This window comes from Lucilia cuprina, chromosome 6 (assembly GCF_022045245.1).
Source record: "Lucilia cuprina isolate Lc7/37 chromosome 6, ASM2204524v1, whole genome shotgun sequence".
Taxonomy (NCBI): Eukaryota; Metazoa; Arthropoda; class Insecta; order Diptera; family Calliphoridae; genus Lucilia; species Lucilia cuprina.
Window position 1 is genome coordinate 135,427 of NC_060954.1, and position 6,187 is coordinate 141,613.

The window sequence follows — 6,187 nt, forward strand, 5'->3', positions numbered from 1 at the left end:
AAATACTTTTCATATTCATCATAATTTACAATCCTAAAATTGTAAAAAACAAAAAGCGAGTTTTTAAAGAGAGCAAAACATTTTGCTCGTTTGTAAGTTTATCTAGTTCAAATCATGGATCAACGTGTAATTTAATCATTGCGTGACTATGATTTTTTTTCTGATTTTCTATGATGCTGATGATACTTTCCATGATCTTCTGGACGAATAAATAATAATGCTGAGCAAATACGTCGTTTTGTTGTCTGGTTACACAAACACATAAACATTAAAGTACATTTGAGTATAATTTGCATGAATACGTGAAAAGTACATTCAAAGAATTTTGCATTCTTATTAAAGACTAGATTTATCCAAAAAATATCTAAACACAAGAACAAAAAGAAAGTAATAATAATAAAATGTGTAAATTTGTATTCATAAATTTTCATTCATAACAATTGCCATTATTACTCTGAATTTGCTTTTGCGATACTTTAATGTGTAATTTAAAACAAACATTCATATGAATGTTATGTATGGATATGTGTGTGTGTGTGTGTGTGTGTGAGTGAGTGTTTATAAGGTGTACCATTTTAGTGACTTTTCATCATCAGTCATCATAAATTTAAATATTAAATATCTAGATACGTACATTAGTATGTACAACATACATACATACAAACATTATGTTCTTGTTTGCCCAAGCTACAAAAAATGCATTTTACCGTAATTTATAAATATTGCGATAAAATATTTAAGGAAAAGTTTTTGTTGTTATGCTATATTCAGCTGTGCCGAATCTTCAATACCCTCCACTAGCAAGTTTCTTTTTATTAAAAGCCATTTAACTATCCAATTTAAGATAACTTGACACAGGTGTTGTTTCCGAAGAGAGGGTAATAACATTTATTTTCATTAGATTCAGAAAAATTTATATTAAGTGATTTTCGCGTGTGGACCTCATATGGATGCTAAGATTTATTATTGGCCGATCATGCAGATGTCAAAAAAATTGGAGGATGATTTGTATATTTACAAACATATTTCTGTTGAGCTATATTCCGACGTCAATATTTATAATGATAGCTTTATTATTCGAATAAATATTTGAGTTTAGGTTATTTGCGGAAGTGGAACTTTTATGGGAGCTATGACCACTTACGGGCCTATGCGAAAAGTATTTCATATAAAAACAACACACATTTTTGTCGAATTATAACAATTTAGCTTTATATAATGAAATATTTGCGCTTAAAGGATTTTCCGAAATGTACCTGAGAGCTATTACCAATATTAAACCGGTCCTGAAAAAAATTACTAGAATGGTTTAAATATACACAAGACATATACAAGTCGATATAATATAATGAAAATATATGTGTTTAAGTGATTTTCGGAAGTGAATCTTAGATAGGATCCCGATCCCGAAAAAAAATTTGGTAGAATGGTTTACAAGCACACGAAACATATTCAAACAATTTATCCCAATAACTTTATAGTTTAATCAAATATGTGGTTTTAAGTGATTTTAGGAAGTGAGCCTTATATTAGAGTTATGGCCAATTGTGAACTAATTAAGATCTTCGTCGGTATTGCTGATTTGCTTGTGTTCGTTTTAAATTGTGTATAACATTCAATATTGTACTATAATATTTATTTAATAATCGCTATTTTTATAATTTATAAAATTATATTTGTAGATTTTAACCCTCATACCAGAATGATAAAAATATGAATAACTTTATGAATTTTCATTTCAATGTATGCATAAATGGATGTAACCTAAATACATACATATGTATACATGTATGTATAATAGACCGACTCACTTTTTATGGAAAGCAAAATCGTCAAAAGTCTAACGTTAGTGGTTCGGACCAAATTTTAAAAATTATATTATCCAGTCTTAGACTGGATAGTTCTGACAAATCATCAAATAGTCGTTTTCCCAGATAAACGGTTCGAGTATCTGCTAGCGCAGGGCATTGACAGGGAAGATGTTCAATAGATTCTTCCTCCTCTTCGTCTTGACTTCTACAGAAGTCGTTGTGGGGAATTCCAAATCTTCTTGCATGGTTTCCCAACAAGATATGCCCCGTAATGACAGCAACAAGGTTGTTAATATGAGGGCGGTTTAGTTGCACAAGATATGACGTGCGTTTACTGTCCAAATTTGGCCATATCTTCCTGGTATTGATACAAGTTGGTTCATTTCGCCATCTTGTCTGAGAAATTTCATAGAACTTTCCATCTATTATGGTCTTGCAGGCTTTTAGCGGTATTCCGCAAAAGATGTCTATGTCCCTGTCGGACATTGAGGCTCCTAGTTTCGCTAATTCATCAGCGATATAGTTGCCAGTCAAATCCCCGTGTCCCCGTACCCATTTGAACACGATTATTGAATGTCTCGCCATCCTGTTTAAGGATGCCCGGCATTACTGGACTAGTTTAGATGTAGTATATACACCAATCAGGGATTTGAAAGCAGCTTGGTTATCGGTACAAATTTGAGTATCTCTGTTTGATATTCTGTAGTACCAAAGCCAATTTGCTGCCCTTTTTATGGCTGATAGTTCAGCCTGTAGTGGACTACAATTATTCTGTATCCTAAAGCTTATTTTTGTTCCAAATTCAGGGATATAAATGCCACCTCCCACTCGTTCCCCTTTTTTAGAACCATCTGTATATACTAGGAGGGTTCTTGGGGAACTATTCTCCTCCAGTGAAGAGTTTTCGGATATTGTGTATCCGAAATCACAAAAATGGGGATATCACAAAAATAGAACGCGAACAGTCCAGTTCGCGTGTGGTCATCGATGGGCTAAAAATATTTTGGGAACCATCATAAAACAAAACAGAGATTTCTTGAAGCTAATTGAACATAAAAAAGCAGATTCCTCTTTCAGAAAAACTGTCCAGATCACAAATAGACAATACTAAACCCAAATATTTTGGGTAGCATCAGAGTAACTCAAGCACCATTTTGTGTGAGTCGGTATAATGTTCACATACATATATCGCTGTACGAAATACAAAAAGTCTTAAAATTACAAATATTTATTTAGGTAGCCACATTTTTTCTATTATTTTTATTAAACGAAAAAATGTTTTGCGTAATATTAAAAAAAAGTCCGCCTTTTTTAATTTCTACACGTGTTAGGTGATTTGGGCTCTATGTGTTTTTGTAAACTATATATATGTATGCGAATATATGCATGTATACTAGAGGTGCACAAAAAAAGTCGTTTATATGGATCTTATTTCTTATAAATGTCTAAAACTTACTTGTGTGAAACTTAAAAAAGGCTTTTTAATTGCTCAATTTTTGGATTTTTGGAACGTGTCCCCGTTATCATAATGTACTTAAACTTAACATCAGTTAGTTTTAGACAGTAATGTCCAAAATAAGGCCGATCCAAATAAAGTCGATTTTTTGGGCACCTTTAATGTACACTTATCTGCATTTGCATATGCATGAATGTCAGTATGAGTGCGAGTGTATTATAGATGCACATATTTTATGTTTGTTTATTTATTTATAATAAATATTCAAAATATTGATTTTATTTTCATCCTTATGAATGTTTACTTCTGTTCAAGTATATTGAATATTTTAAAATAGATTTATTATTTTTAAAATGCTAAATGATTGTTAACGATAAAAAACAGGACAAAAACAAACATGCAAATAAATAAAAATACTATGTGTACATTGCTTTTTAAATGATAAATATTTGTTGATTTTTATAATGAGGTTAATTTATATAGAATTATTTGTTTGTTTATTCATGATTAATTTTAAATATATTTATTTTTTTTCAGGTAGATGAACAAATGTACATAAACGTAATATAAACATAGGTATGTAATATTTACATATATATTGAATAAGATGCCTATTACAGTCTGGGAAATTGTTTTAAAACAATTAATTATTTTCATTGTTTGAATGCTTATGGAATACATTCCATTCAAAGTTCCTTTCTATAACGAAAAATCTTGACAAAAGTTCAGAGTTTCTATAACATTATACCAAATTCTCTTTAAGATTTATTTACGAAATTATTTTAATGAAACCAAAGAAAAGAGTTACTAATTACAATTAATTGAACATGATTATGGCGTTGTGAAAATCATTGAGTACTCTTGTAGATAAACTATGAAAAGTGTTTGCTGACATTACTTGTTTTAGTTTTAAAATCCTTTGCATTATACTGTAAGAATTACAATGCGCGTTGATAACATTTGTTTTTACTATTTTTATTTTCCGGTTGATATATGAATATAATAACAGAAATTTGGATAAATACTATACAATGAATTCTCTATACATATGTATGTATGTAGGTATGTGTGGGTTAAAGATATCTGAGTAATAGTGGCATACTTGAAAGTCAAAGCAAAATAGTAATAATAGTAGTGAGTAAAATCAGTTCAAAAATCACACTTTAAATTCTTTTAGATATAATTATTCGTACACACAACTGAATACACACATATACATATGTATGTTAGTCTACATTTACATACATATATTATTTTTATATATTTGGCTATTCTTTTTTTGCATTTTTATACGAGTATCATTTGTTACTCTCATGCGTTTCCTTTTTTATTTTTGTAATAAAACAAATCACATTTTAATATCAGATACTCATTATACAAAATATTTCACAAACGAAAACTTACGACACCGGCAACGAATTTCATTCACAAAGCAAAGGATTCTCTAAAAGATTCCATCGGAAATTTATCCACAACTTATTTTTTAAACAATTTTATTTGTGCAATATATTATTTAAAATTTTATGTTTTATTTAATAAATTTATTTTTAGATTTTATTACACAGACGGTATTTATTTGTATGTTTAGTTTATATGTATTTTGTATCGTTGTACTAAGTTACAATAGAATAGTAGTTGTAATATTAAGGGAAACAACAATAAACCATATGCGAAAAAATCCCGTATATTTCGACCGTACCCGCGGGATCGCAAACTCTCACTGAACAATTTTTATGATGCAGGCAGAGATGAATGCCGTTCGTAATTCGCAAAGCACATCACAGCGTTATAAAACGTCTACTACTGGTAAACAAAAGGCATCATCACAGTATTAGCATCCACAGCAACATCCAAACAGCTTCAATTTAATAATCAGATGACACAAAAGCTGAAAATGTGTTGTAAAAAGCTGGAAACATTCTCAATGTGCGTGTGGGTATATGTGTTTTGTTTTACAATTTTTGCAAAAAAAAAAAAAAACATAAGAATCCCCCCAAAAAAAGAGCACAAATTCTGTCAGTCCCATGTAATAACAGTAAATAAAAAAGTTAAGTGCCGAATAAAAACGAGGTTACAAAAGAGATGCTGGATAATTTGTAAAAATAAAAAAGAGAAAAAGCTTTAGCTTAAAGAGTTTTTTTCTTAAATTATGCGCATTACTTCGAGTTTAGCATTGAATTGAGAGTAAGAGAGAATAATGGTGTAATAGTTTACTGCAATTTTGACAAATAAAATTCAAATATTTTTTTAAATTATTTTTAGTAAGTTTTATATATGTGTATGCATTTAATTGTTTATATATCGTTACAAACTTCCATGCATCTGTGTACTTCATTAAATGTTATTTAATATTTTTTTCTAGTTGTTTATTTTTGTGTTTTGTGTTTATATTTTGAATGTATGTTTTATGTTTAATGTTAGATGCAAAAGCTTAATTGTTTACATAGACCTGCCTTAAGGATAAAATGTTATTTTCCAACTTGCATACAAAAATAAATAATTTTTATTCCATTTATAATTACAAAACAATTTGAAAACATATGTAAACAAATTTTCTTACATTACTTATATTTATTTTAATCCCTCTTGCTATTTAATTATGACATGTTTTATTTTTCTTTAATTTTACTTATTTCATTCAATTATAAATTAATATATTTAAAATAGTAACATTAATTCTGTATGTACCACTCGACCAGAATCCACACAATTCTCTCAAATTAAATTTGACTCTCTTATTAACTTCATCTGTAACTGAGATACATGTGAAATGTTCCAAATTATAACAAAATCAAGGGATGTAGCCCTGAACTCTCTTTTTTAATTCTGTTAAAATTTATAGCAGATAAATGTTAGATTTTTTTTATTTTTGTATGCTCGTGTCAAACCGAACCCTCGTGATTTGGTCTTTAACATATTT

At 29.1% G+C, this 6,187-nt stretch overlaps 1 protein-coding gene across 10 annotated transcripts in view; it reads right to left on the reverse strand.

The window, feature by feature from the left end:
• The window catches only part of LOC111675711 (hemicentin-1), a 51,738-nt gene extending 46,689 nt beyond the window's left edge, over positions 1 to 5,049 (reverse strand). For 3 of the 10 annotated variants that reach the window (XR_006941294.1, XM_046954319.1, XM_023436522.2), the window contains exon 1: positions 4,672 to 5,047. The gene's annotated coding sequence lies outside the window, so the exon portion shown is untranslated. The other 7 variants (XM_046954325.1, XM_046954323.1, XM_046954324.1 and 4 more) reach the window with 7 other exon arrangements.
• Positions 5,050 to 6,187: the final 1,138 nt, after the last annotated feature.